The 15,033-nt window shown below is 32.1% G+C and overlaps 2 long non-coding RNA genes across 2 annotated transcripts; both read left to right on the plus strand.

Moving 5' to 3' along the window:
- Positions 1-5,274: 5,274 nt before the first annotated feature.
- On the plus strand, positions 5,275-6,026 carry LOC103483631 (uncharacterized). The gene is made up of 2 exons (XR_536595.2): positions 5,275-5,436; positions 5,681-6,026. It is a non-coding gene; the product is annotated as an uncharacterized LOC103483631 (long non-coding RNA).
- Positions 6,027-7,939: 1,913 nt separating this feature from the next.
- Positions 7,940-8,962, plus strand: LOC103483632 (uncharacterized). Its single transcript, XR_536596.3, has 2 exons — positions 7,940-8,167; positions 8,544-8,962. It is a non-coding gene; the product is annotated as an uncharacterized LOC103483632 (long non-coding RNA).
- The last annotated feature ends 6,071 nt before the right edge of the window (positions 8,963-15,033 follow it).

The following is a 15,033-nucleotide window of genomic DNA, read 5'->3' on the forward strand; positions in this document are numbered from 1 at the left end:
TCCTATATGAAATCTTTCCCTTCGATTTAATAGCCGTTGCATGCAAACTGTTATCATTAACTACCTCTTCATTTAAAGAAGGTGGCGACGTGGCATCTCTGGCAGGTTTAATAATGACTGATTTTAATGTAGATGGCTGCTCCGGTGATATGCTTTTACGGCTGCCGGAGAAGGTGTTCTGAAGATCCGGTGAAATGGCCTCCATGCCATCGAACAGGAATTGCTCTGAATCGGGATTGAATTCATCGAAAGAAGCCGCAGCTTGCCTCTTGAAGGTACCGTGCAATCTAACATTCCTTTCCATTAGCCATTTTCCTTCTGAGTGAGTGATAGTTTGAACAACAAATTTGTTACCTTCTTGATCGAAGATCTTCACATAAGCTGGTAAAAAGCCTGAATAGTTGTATCTAATTTTTAATTTAGCTTCAATCAGGTTGCTTGCTGTCTTTGTTTCCTCGGCTACTTTAATCAAACCTCCACATGCTTTCCCGATTTGTTGAAAGGTCTTCATGTTCCATAAGTTAAGAGGAATTCCCCTGAAGGTTGTCCACCCCCCATAGCTAGGAATGAGTTTTGGAGAGGCATGGGAAGCAGGATTCCATTTTTCAAACCTGACCGTGTACTTCCCAACGGTTGTCCACCCTCTGTTTTGACAGAGAAGATTCGCTGGTACATTTGAGTTGAAGTGCACCAGGGCCTTTTCAGCATGGAAAGCGTTGTAGGTAAAAGATTCCTCGATTTGCTTCCTCAAATTTTGAAGGATTTTGTACCAGTCATCATGAAAAAAACGTCTTACTAACACCACTGTATTTTCTAGTGAGACAGGGGATGGGAAGTTGCGTGGGCTGTTACCTGAAGAATGGCTTGAATCACTTGAATCACTTGATGCATAAGATTCACTTGAGTCGCTTGAAATGGAAGGTCTTCCTTCAGTGACTGCTTTGGCATATGAACGTTTGTGGTAATCGATGGGAGATGAAGAGTGGATTTCAGGGCTGCTTCTTGGTAAGAATGATGGTCTTATCTTTGCTTTTGTTTCTACTTTTGGAGTGATCATTGATAAAAAGGAAACCCACCCACTTTTCTCCGGACCTTCCGGAACTAGGATGCAAGATTTTCTATTTTTGTTATCCACTCTGAAAATTTCTGCAATACATCCTTTACCATTTCTTGTTTTCCTAATCCAGATGCAATGCTCGGAATCACGATTTTCAAGGAAGAAGCGATTCGAGCTTGGAGTTTCAATCAGTGATTTAAGAGTGCTTCTTATCCAATCTAAATCTCTTGGGGAAACTTCAATGGAAAAGGCTTTGTGAGCTCCTGTTTCGGTAAGCCAATAATGAGTGTGTTTTGCATACTTGTCAAGGAGAAGGACAAATTCTTTTCTTTCTATTTTGCAGGATCTAGGAAGTGATTTGAAGTAGGCCATTTTTTGTGAAGTTGTAGGTAGAAGACAAAAAGGGTAAGTGAATAAAGTTGAAAAGAACTGGTGTTGAAGGGGACCTTTTAACGGCAAAAAGGAGGAAGTATTTGGATTTAATGCAACTGTTGTGATCAGGTGGGATTGAATTAAATTGGCAAGCCGCCATTTTGAGTGGTAGTAGCAGGTGACTCTGTAAATTCCGGCAAGGGTAGTAGCTGTTGGTGATGGTGAAAAGGAAGAGGAGAGAGAACGGAGGAGAGCATCTCTCTTCTTTTACCCAAATCAAAATTAAAAGGACAGAAAGAGTCTTCCATACCATACACACATACACTCAACCTTCAACATGGCTGAAGAATGTTCTCAAAGTAAGTGCATTATATATATTCACCCTACCAACTTGCTTTTAATTTTTCAAAAATATTTGTTCCAAAGTAGTTTCAATTTCAAAACAATCTTCTTTTTGAGAAACTAGATTAGATTAAATATATGGTTTGTAAACTAACATGAAATTTGATCAACTATCTCAAGTATTGGAAGTCGAATCAATTCAATACACACACAAAAACAATACCCCTATACCTGTTTATATTAATTTTATCAATTATCACAACTATTTTATGTTCCGTAGGATTTGACTTTATTCAATTTGAAGTTTTGTATATTTTGTGTTCATTTATTTATGTAATTCGATTTATTTTATGTGGAAGGTCCAAATTTGGTTGGATTTTAGATTATATCTATTTGTAAAATTTAACATGTAATAATTAATATATAATTCTTAATAGGAAAAACTCAATGGCCAGAGCTTGTCGGCGAAAAATTTTCTACTGCTGCTAGGATAATAGAAAAAGAAAATCCTTATGTGACGGCTATCAAGATTCTAGTTGGTAGTCCCAGAAGTCTGAATTTCAATGATACCCGAGTTTGGGTCGATTGCGATGAAGAAGACGTGGTTGTTAAAGTGCCCATCGTCGGTTAAAGATTGGGTGACGTGTACAAAGTGAATCATATGCAACATCCTCATCTATCATTATAATAATATGTGGTATTTCTACCGTTTCAACTCTCTATCTCATAAGTGCATTTATATGTAATAAATTGTTGAATAACAAAAAGAAAAACTATGGAAGCACATAAAAGCATAGAAAACATAACAAAAATTAGTAACCTAGTTCGATGACACAACATCTATATCTAAAAAAGTCTTAGATCCATGATAAAAGGTTATATTGCAGTAATTGATTATTACAATGTTATGATCATTTAGGGTACAACAATCTAAACATAAACATGAACCAACGTGCTGATCATGGACCGACTCAACAATTAGAACTCTGTATTGTACAAAACCAATAATTATAACATTAATAGGATTACTCCCCGTTAATTAATTAATGACCAGTTGCAATCCCGGCCTCAAACATCCTTAAATAGCTTATCAATCTCTTATGTTGTTTTATCGTCACCCCAGTAGTTCTCAAAATTACACCTTAAACGTTTACCACTCATCATAATATATTTTTCAATAATGCATAATCACACCAGAATTCCATTCCATTTTCTGTTAATCATCACACAACCATATATAATAATCTAAACAAAATTGAACTCCAAACCTCTCCAGAACAGTGATATATGATAACAAACTGTCCAAACAATCTCAACAACCAAATCTCAACCAAATTAAATTAATTAAAACAAATAAAGGAAGTTGGGTCAACATAAACAAAGATCAATCTTTAGATATTGCTCATGCAAGTGTTATAATCTTAATGTAAATTGTGGGCGTCTCATCTGATCTTTTGGTACCCACAAACAGAATCTATTTCTCTTTATGTCTTCCATTTCTTTCTTCAATTCATCGGAGATAAAATTTTCACTTCAAAGATGGTTTTCTCGACGGCTTTACAGACCTCGTCACCGGCAGAACCCGAGGGCGTCGGGTTAACGACTTTTACTTCCCTTTCACTATCTAACACACACAATGACAAAAATCCTCACTTCCCACCTTCGGATTTTCCTCTCTCAAGGCAAAGGCAGTAAAAGATGATGGAGATGGAGAGAAGAAAAAGTTAAATATAAAATGAAAACTAAAAGGAAAATGACTTAGTTCCCATCTTACAAAATTAATTTTTCTTTTTTATTATCTAATAGTATATCTCATAATATTATATTCTCTAATTATCTGTATAAATTAGCAAGAAAAACCATATTTTTATTGGTTTATAACTTGACTTTACAACCGAGTTTCAAAGCCTAAGAATGGAAGCTAGAAAGGGGGAAGGAATAAAGAAGAAGATAAAGAAAAATAAGAAGAAAAAAACTAATAGCAAGAATACCCTAAATGTGACGGTTTAATGGGGAATAAAAATTTCTTTTTTCTAGTCTGTATTAAAACTATAACAGCCAAAGCCATAAAATCTCTTACTGATCTCCGACAAGAGTCCAACGGTCCTTTAGATTTGCAAGTTTATGGTAAAGAAGAGAGGTTAAAGGCCAAAATTCATGATGAAGAAAAACAGCTATATGAAAATGGAGATTGAGAAAGGAATAAGAAAGAAAGGCGTAAAAAGATTAGAGAGAAACCGAGAAGAAAAAGAACAATAGGAAATGAAGGAAGGAAAAAAAGGGTGAAATTGAAAGAGAGGAGATGGACAAAGGAAGAAGAAAGACGCCCCAGCACCACGTTTTACTCTTTTTGAAAAAGGACGTGTAACCTTAATTCTTATTTTTAAAAAAACTCATAATAAATTCCTTAAACTTTTTTTAAAAAAGAAACATAATTTTTAAATACTCATTTTGTTCACAATTTTAAACGAACAAAAGATCATGATGTGAAGTCATTTAAAAAGTAAACTTTCTTTGACATTTTGTTCAACTTATACTCATGCCAACAAAAAAAAAGAAAATTATAAAAACGAGTGGTCATATTAGCTAGAAAGTTGAATGGATTATGGATATATAACAAACAAAATTACTGTTTGAGTAACAAAAATGTGTATGCAACCACACAACGATTCATTTAATTGTTTTGGTCATATCTCTCTGTTTTTAAGATTTGGTTTTAGCTAAGTGAGCACTCGTTTTTATACATATTTTCTTTTAAAAAAGGAAACAGCTAGTTGGGACTTAGGACTGTGCCTAAGACCAAACTAGACACGCAATTTTATTGATGAAGGGCTAGAGAAAAGCCCAAGTTCTAAATATTTTCATGTTCTATCTAACCATGATCGTAAACAAAATAATAACTCAAACAATCATTGACTTTATAATTGATGTAATAAGATTAAGGGTTAATTGGGTAATTAGGTAATATTCTAAGTTAATTTCCTTTTTAACCCAATTATTGTAATAGAACTCTATAAATAGGAGTGTTCTCTTCTTGTATAAAGCATATTATTGATTCTAACAAAAGATCCACAACCTTGATTCTTGGAGGATTTTTCTTGAGGTTACTTAGGCTATATCAATAATACTCCAAAAAAAAAGTAAAATGTATTTATCCTCAAACATCGTAAAAGCTATTTAATTTTTATTCGATTCAGTTAAATTATGCTCTTTTTATAAGCTTTGCTTCTAAGACAACGAAATGTAGGGAAAGTTTAGTCCGTTAACCCATTAGAACTCAAATAACGGTGAAATCTTAATATTAATTTGACCATTCTATTAAATTACCGAACTATATAACAGGTATGAACTAAATTAATTAATTCTAAGGTTGAAACACCCACGAGTCAAAGAATACCAATGCCATGTGTTATACGTAATCTACGAAGGCTTATGAATGGGTTATCAACAACGAGGGCTGCCAAAGATCAAAGATATGGAACACAACTTGGCAACTTGGAATTTTCAGATCAGGGTGTCCAATCTCACAAATACCATTTTGGCTATAAAATGAGACATTCCATTGACCATCAAAACCCAAATCATAACTAAAAGGACAGAAAGAGTCTGCAAATCCATACATTATATATAACAAACCTTCAACATGGCAGAAGAACCTGCTCAAAGTAAGTTCATCATATCTTATGCTTATTTATAATAATCTAACATGTATTTGATCAATTATAATAAGTATTTTATGTTATAAGATTTGGCTTTTGTTAATTAATTTGAAGTTTTGTATATTTATTTTGTTTGATCATGTATGTAATATGTAATTTAGAGTTATATTCAATCAATAAGGGTATACTTTGATCGGATTATCTTTGATATCTATGATAACATTTAACATAAATATAATTCTTCAAATAGGGAAAATGGAATGGCGAGAGCTTGTTTTTGTAAAATTTTCTATTGCTGCTGCGATCATAGAAAAAGAAAACCCTGATGTGAAGGCTATCAAAATCCTAGCTGGTACTCCTAGACTTCATAGTTTTGATGCTACACGAGTTTGGGTTGATTGCAATATAGAAGATGTGGTTGTTCTAATCCCTATAGTTGGTTAGAGATTAGGTAATGTATAAGGTCAATCATATATGTACGATGTTTACGTGTATGTTAAGTGAATTGTATACTTATCGATGCCCTTCAATTGTACTAATTAATAAAGTATTTCAACTGATCATCGTTTCAACAATAAAATTATAATCATTATCAAGTTTGTTTATTTGTAAGAAACGGTTGAATTATTTGTTTCAATCAGCCTATCAACCAAGAATAATTGCTCATGATCTATTCAGTAATTGTTTAGCCTTTCAAGTTATATAGATTAGTTAACTAACCAAATCTTTTCCTGATCTCAATCTCCCTGGTCTTCTACTCCTCTCTCAATTACTCCTCTTACTTTTCCGATTATTTAAAATGTGTTAAAAAACAATAGATTTGGCTCTAAATCTTGTCCTACGTGATCTTAATTAATGTACTCTTAGAAGTAGACGAGCTAAAGGTAATCCAACGTTTAAATTCAAAAGAAACTTTCTCTCATCTCTTCCATTTCTCCCCTTCAAAAATGGTATCTAAACACCTTCACCGCCCTCGTCACCGCCACAACCCGAGGCAGTGGGTCAACGGCTTCACTTCCCTTTAACAAGTGCATGCAAAAAAATTCTCACTGCCCATCTTTGGGATTTCCTCTCTCAAGGCGAAGGCAATAAAAGACGAGGGAGACAGAGAAAAAAGTGAAATATGAAATCAAATGAACTTAGTTACCATCTTACAAAGAAAATTAAAAAATTCTACTTTATTATCTAATACTATATTATTCTTCAATTATTTGTATAGATTAGCCAGAGACCATATTTATTGATTTATAACTTGATCGCTCAACCGACTTTCAAAGCCTAAGAATGGGAGAAAAGCAGGATGGGATAGAAAAGAATGAAAGAAAAAAAAAAAGCAATAGCAAAAATACCTAATTGTAAGGGTTTGGGCTAATGAAAACAAAAGGAATGAAAGATGAGAAAAAAATGGCTATATTTACAATTATTTAAAAATATTATTATGTTCTTAATTAATTAGGCTAAAAGATATTAGCGATTGTTATTACTCTTAAAACAAAATTAACCAATGGGAGAGATATATGACTTAAAAGGATAATGGTTGGGTCCAATCTTAACTTTCTAAAAAACTAAAATATTTTCTAAGATAATGGTTGGGTCCAATCTTAACTTTCTAAAATAATTAAAATATTTTCTATCGAACTTTTCTTTTCAAAAAAATTAGAAAAATATTTTTTTAAAAAAAAAATGTGAAATGTCCATTTTACTCACATACTTCAACGAATAACTTCTATCTCCATGTTTGAGATTCTTCGATCTTTGTTTTTTCTTGTATATTAAAAACATCATACTAAAAATGAAGTGAAGTTATTTATAAAAGTAAGTAATTTTAACATTTTGTACAACTTATAAGTATGCTTGAAAAAAACACAAAAATGTATATAAATGAAAATAAACAATCATTTAGCTAAAAAGTTGTATACACAAAGATATAAGAAAAACATGCATACATATACTTATAATTCACATAGCAAAAAGTGCGTAATCACACAACCCAATCATGTTTTATTTTATGGTCGTATCTTAGTCTATAAAACTATGTTTTAGCTAAATGACAACTCATTTTTCTATGTCTTTTTTGTGTTTCTTCTAACCATGTTAGTACACTAAACAAAAACTCAAACAAGTTTTTGACTTTAATGCTCCAAAATAAGATGTATCTAAAGCATAAACGTTGAAAAGCTATTAATATAAAAAAAAAATATTCTTTTTCTATAAACATGGATGGATTTATTATTTTACAAACACGGATTAGAAAGACCACGAAAAAACGTATGAAAAGTCTTGCCTTTTATACCATTCGAAATCAAATAATGGTGAATATAATCAGACCCTTGGAGCAAACCAAACTACAACAGGTGGGAACTAAATTAGTTAATTATTCTAAGGTCTGAAACATCCCTGAGCCGTCAAAGAATGCTTATCTTAATACGTACCTGCAGATAATATATTATAATACATATAGGACAGTGCGTTAATTTACTTAATCTACGAAAGGATTGTGAATTGGGAATGGACGGCCAGCTAGCCAGCCACCGCTAAAGTCCACAACGTGGGCTGCCAAAGATGCCAACTTGCAATTTTCGGATCAGGGTTTTGAAACTCACAAATGTTGGCTATAAAATGGCACATTCCATATTGCTTATAAAATACCCAAATCAAAATTAAAAGGACAGAAAGAGTCTTCTATACCATACACATATATACCCAACCTTCAACATGGCTGAAGAATCTGCTCAAAGTAAGTCCATTACTTTGTTCCAAAGTAGTTTCAATTTCAAAACAATCTTCTTTCTTAGAAACTAGTTTCGATTAAATATATGGTTTGTAAACTAACATGATTTGATCGACTATCACAAGTATTGGAAGTCAAATCAATTCAATACACACACAAAAGCAATACCCCTATACCTGCTTATATTAACTTTATCAATTATCACAAGTATTTCATGTTCTATAGGATTTGACTTTATTCCATTTGAAGTTTTGTATATTTTGTGTTTTTGTTTATTTATGTAATTCGAGTTATTTTCTATCGAAAGGTATACTTTGGTTGGATTTTAGAGTATATCTATTTGCAAAATTTAACATATGATCGATATATAATTCTTAAATAGGAAAAACTCAATGGCCAGAGCTTGTCGGCGTAGAATTTTCTACTGCTGCTATGATAATAGAAAATGAAAATCCTGATGTGAAGGCTATCAAGATTCTAGCAGGTAGTTTCAGAATTATGGATTTTGATACTAGTCGAGTTTGGGTTGATTGCAATATAGAAGACAGGGTTGTTGAAATGCCCAGTGTCGGTTAGAGATTGGGTTATATGTATAAAGTCAATCATATATATATATATATATATATAATGTCTATGCATATATCTAAGTGAATTATATGCTTAATCATGTCATTCCAATATTGTACTAATAAGTGGTATTTCTACCGTTTCAATTCTCATCTCATAAGAGTGTATATTTGTAATAAATAGTTGAATTATATGTTACAATGAACATCAACAAAGGCCGATCTTTAGATATTACTCAGGCAAGTGTTATCTTGATCTATTTATGGTAATTATTTGGTTTTTAAGTTTTACAAATTAGGACAAAATACATTCTTAGTTCATAAAATTTGGGCTAAATATTTATTTAGTTTTTAGTTCTTGATATTTGAGTCGAACAATTTTGATTAATCTTGTATTAATTTACGTGTTGATGGGTCATTTTCTTTTAGTATATTTTCTTTTGTCTCCATCTCCTCCGTCTTCCATTCCTCTTATACTCTGCCTGCTTGCTTCACCGGTTCTGTAAGAAATGTGTCAAAAAGAAAAAAAGATTTGGCTCTAAATCTTGTACATATAATCTTAATTGTGGGCATCTCATCTGATCTTTTGGTACCCACAAACAGAATTTAAATCCAAAAGGATTTTCTCTTATCTCTTCCATTTCTTTCTTTCAATTCATCGGAAATAAAAAGTTCACTTCAAAAGATGGTTTCTCAACGGCTTTACCGACCTCGTCACCGGCAGAACCCGAGGCATCGGGTTAACGACTTTACTTTCCTTTCACTATCTAACACATACACAATGGCAAACATCCTCACTTCCCACCTTCGGATTTTCCTCTCGTATATATGGAAAGGCTGTAAAAGATGAGGGAGATGGAGAGAAAAAAGAGTTAAATATAAAATAAAAAGAAAAAGAAAAAGACTTGGTTTCTGTCTCACAAAAATTTAATTTTTTTTTCTATTATCTAATAGTATATCTCATAATATTATTTTCTAATTATTTGTATAAATTAGAAAAAACCATATTTTTATTGGTTTATATCTTGACTCTACCACCGAGTTTCAAAGCCTAATAATGGAAGAAAGAGGGAAGGGATAGCCAAGAAGATAAAAGAAATCTTTTACCGATCTTCGACAAGAGTCCATGGTCATTTAGATTTGCAAGTTTACGGTGAAGAACAATGACTGATCCAAAAATTTTATATAGAGGATATCAGACACTATATAATAAATATACTAAAATATTGTTTAAAAAAATATCTCGACGTTTCATTAATATTCCAATAACATTCACTATATTTGTAGCAATAAAGAAAAAAAAGAAAGAAAGAGGTTAGGATTTTATCTTAGTTAGGTTTTTTTTCGCTTTTTAAAAATTTGATATTTGGGATAATTTAAGAAGAAATTTGATATATGAGAAAAGAAAATTATTGACATTGGAATAAAAACTATTTTGTGCAAATAGTTGCAAAAAGTAAGATTTGAATGGTCAACATTAGAGTTTAAATGTGAAGACACAGCCAATACAACAAAACTAGAATTTAGCTTTATTTAATATATATTTTAATCTGACATCTCGAAATTAATACTAGAATACAAAAATCGATAATGTGTGAGGAGAATACGTCCCTTGGCCCCTTTAATAAATCTGCCCTTAGCGAAGAAGACAGGTCACAAGGCAAAAATTCACGATGAAGAGAAACAGCTATATGAAAATGGAGATCGAGAAAGAAATCAAGAAAGAAAGGCCCAAAAGGATTAGAGAGAAACTGAGGAGAAAAAGAACAAAGAACGATTATGAGATGAAGGAAGGAAAAAGTAATGAAATTGAGATTTGGATGACGGAAAAAGAGAAGAAGAAGAAGAAGAAAATTAAAGAAAACTGAGAGACGAAATGATGTATGAAGAAGAGTGGTGATATTAGCTCTAGAAAGTTGAATGGATTATGGATATATTACAAACAAAATTATCTTTGAGCAGCAAAAAAGGTGCGAGCAACCACACAACTCAATCAACTTGTTTAATTGTTTGTGGTCATGTCTCTGTTTTTTAAATATGGTTTTAGCTAAATGAACACTCATTTTTATACACATTTTCATGTTCTATCGAGCCATGATCCTCAACTGAGTAAAAACTCAAACAATCATTGACTTTATAATACTCCAAAAAAAGTAAAATATATTTATCGTCAGACATCATAAAGGCCATTTAATTTGCATTCACTTCTGTTAAAATTATGCTCTTTTTATAAGCTTTGCTTCTTAGACCACGAAACCTAGGGAAAGTTTAGTCTTTTATCCCATTAGAACTCAAATAACGATGAATTAATTTGACCCTTCTAGCAAATTACCGAACTATAACAGGTATGAGCTAAATTAAGTAACTAAGGTTGAAACACCCACGAGCCAAAAAATACAAGAATGCCATGTGTTATACGAAATGTACGAAGGCTTATGAATTGATTATCAACGACGAGGGCTGCCAGAGATCAAAGATATGGAAGCACAACTTGGAATTTTCAGATCAGGGTATCCAACCTCACAAAATATTGTATTGGCTATAAAATGAGAGACATTTCCATTGACCACATCAAAACCCAAATCATAATTAAAAGGACAGAAAGAGTCTGAAAATCCATACATTATATATAACAAACCTTCAACATGGTAGAAGAACCTGCTCAAAGTAAGTTCATCCCATACTTATTTATGTCAAATGATCTAACATGTATTTGATCAATTTTCATAATTAAGTATTTTATGTAATATGTAATTTAGAGTTATATTCAGTATACTTTGATCGGATCATATATGATATCTATGACAAAATTTAACATAAATATAATTCTTTAAATAGGAAAAATGGAATGACGAGAGCTTGTATTCGTAAAATTTTCTATTGCTACCGCAATCATAGAAAAAGCCTAGCTGGTATACCTTTTCTTTTTCTAAAGAAAAAACCATCAGAGTCGGAAACCTAGGACTTCACAAGGAATCCCAAGACCGAATAATCCGCCACAAATCTATTGATATAATAACAAGGGCTAGAGTAAAGCCCGAGAGATTAATTACAAATGGCGTTTAAATTTAAGGCTATGGTTGCAGCCGAATAGTTTTTGAATGAAAGATCTCTACTGCATCAACTAGTACACTTAGATTTCAAAGTTTTGATGTTACACGAGTTTGGGTTGATTGCAATATAGAAGATGTGGTTGTTCTAATCCTCCAAATTGGTTAGAAATTGGGTGATGTATAAGGTCAATCATCATGATTTATTCAGTAATTAGTAGTCTCTCAAATTCTATTAATTAGAGAAAAATATACTTGTGATCTTTAAAACTTAAGTTACATGTTTTAGTTAAACTTTTAGAATGATACTTTTAATCCATAAATTTCGAAAAAAATATTTAAAATGGTTATTTAACCATTACTTAACAAACGAAAGTCAGATAATATGGCATAATTAAATTTACACCTTTGAGATGATTTTTTTTTTTTTTTACTAATTTTATATTATCAATGAAAAAAAGTCATTTAGCTAGGAAGTTCTATAGACATAGATACGACAAAAACATACATCCTTAATTCCTATAGTTCACGTAGCAAAAGGTGCATAATCACACAACCCACATATCTTAGTGTATAAAACTCTATTTTAGCAAACCGAACTACAACAGGTGGGAATTATCCCATGGTCAAAGAATGCTTATCTTAATACGTACTTGCAGATAATATATTATAATACATATAGGCCATTTCATTTGATATATAAGTAATAATCTATGAAGGCTTATGAGACTTGGTAATCGCCGTCCGGTCACCGCTAAATCCACAACGTGTCCTGCCAAAGGTCAAAGATGCCTGACAACTTGGCAACTTGGAATTTTCAGAGGCTTTCGAAGCTCACAAATATTGGCTATAAAATGAGACATTTCATTGGCCATCAAATTCCAAATCAAAATTAGAGTCTGCAGATCCATACGTTCATACTAACCTTCAACATGGCTGAAGATCAATCTGCTCCAAGTAAGTTCATCCTATCAAAACTATCTTCACTTTTGAGAAACTAGTTTTGATTCAATGGTTTGTAAACTAACATGAACTTGATCGGCTATCACAAGTATGGGAAGTCAAATCAATTTAAGACACAGAAAACCAATACCCCTGTACTTGTTTATGTTAACCTAAAATGTATTAATTTGGTTTTATTCGATTTGAAGTTTTGTATATTTTGTGTTTGCGAGAGGGTATATTTTGATTGGATTTTACTTGATATCTATCGCAAAATTTAACATAAATATATAATTTTTAAATAGGGAAAACTCAATGGCCAGAGCTTGTCTTTGTAAAATACTCTACTGCTGCTGCAATCATAGAAAAAGAGAATCCTGATGTGAAAGCCGTCAAGATTCTATCCGGTAGATTTAGAATTCAGAATTTTGATACTAAACGAGTTTGGTGTGATGTCAATGTGGAAGACGTAGTTGTGAAAACGCCCAAGGTTGGTTAGAGAATGGATGATGTATCTATGCTATTTCAAATGCTTAATTATGCCCCTCAATTGTACTAATAAGTGGTATTTTTACCATTTCAAATCATTGTTCCAACATTATTATTATTAAGTGGTATTTTTTTTTAAAACTTAACTCCATTTCCTTTATATGTGTCACAATGACTTACATCTCTCAACTTATTTATTTTTTCTTAGGTAATTTTGGTATACCATTATATTATAATTTAGATATCTGGAATGAAATATTATTTTTGTTATTTATATGCGATGCTTTATGTGGAAATCAAGGCCTACTGTTTCTTCATTATAATGTTCACGAACTGAAAGTTCCTTTACATACAAACTTAGAATAAGCTACCTTTGTATCAACTCCACTTAAGGGTCTTTTTGGAATGACTAGGAAACAAAGTTTATTATAAACTAGATATCACAACAAGAAAGAGGATATACGGAAATCATTCTTCATAATATAATGAATATGAACAGAGGACCATCTTATCTTCCAAGGAGGTAAATCAAACACTCGAACCATTTTTAGATTAAGAGCAAACATCTAATACACAAGCCCAAGCTTTTCTTTCGTAGCTTCACATGATTTACACTGCTTGTTGTGGCTAGATGGAGAGTTTCAAATCCATGAAATCAACATGCCATTTCATTGTTTCCATGAGTTTCTATCTTTTCCTGATCTCAATCTCCCTGGTCTTCTACTCCTCTCTCAATTACTCCTCTTAATTTCCCGATTCTTTAAAATGTGTTAAAAACAATAGATTTGGCTCTAAATCTTGTCCTACGCAATCTTAGTTGATGAAATCTTAGAAGTAGACAAAGCTAAAGGTATTCCAAGGTTTAAATTCATAAGAAAATTTCTCTCATCTCTTCCAGTTCTCCACTTCAAAGATGTTATCTCAACTACTTTACCGCCCTCGTCACCGCCACAGCCCGAGCCAGTGGGTCAACGGCTTCACTTCCCTTTAACAAAAGCAAGAAGATCCTCACTGCCCATCTTTGGGTTTTCCTCTCTCAAAGGCGAAGGCAATAAAGGATGGAGGTAGAGAAACACATAGATAAATATAAAATCGAATGAACTTGTGATACACCTTGGATTATCTATATGAAAAAAAGTTGGTAAAAGAATACATTTTCTTTTAAACATTTTCTTATATGTATAATTTTGTTTGGTTTATCATGTTTAAGAAAATATTTAAACTTATCAAAATACCATAAAGGACTACTATTATGATCTAATTTCATAAAGAAATACATATATTTTGATTTTTAGAAATAAATATATTTTTGAAATTTATCGCACTATATCTTGAAAACATTGATTATTTTAGAAATTTAATTTCTTGCATGCTTAATACCTTTAATCCACTCCACCGAATACTTATTCAGCGCTCTTGACTGAAATTGGCTTGAGATCACCTTGAGAAACCTAGGTGAAACTTTGAAAAGAAAAAAACTCTTTTGTCTCCAGTCTCACCCGAACACATCCCGAAATAGCCCCGAGAACCCTTTACTTTCCTTCCCTATCTTCTATCTTGGCTAAACTCGACCCCAGGATTGTCCAAGATCCCTCAATATTTCATTTTTTTTCTTCCAATCTCAGCCAAGCAAGGTCATAGAATTGCTTGAGAATGGATTTCCAATCAATCAATTGATAATTCATTTTGTAAAACGTTCGTTTTGATTGATTTCTCTAAAATGAATTATCTTGTAAACTCATTTTTAAAAATACATTTTGTAAACTTATCAAACACTACAATTTTTTTTCAAAAGAATTTTTTGCAAATTTAAACAATTCAAAAT

Source organism: Cucumis melo, chromosome 6 (genome assembly GCF_025177605.1).
Source record: "Cucumis melo cultivar AY chromosome 6, USDA_Cmelo_AY_1.0, whole genome shotgun sequence".
Taxonomy (NCBI): Eukaryota; Viridiplantae; Streptophyta; class Magnoliopsida; order Cucurbitales; family Cucurbitaceae; genus Cucumis; species Cucumis melo.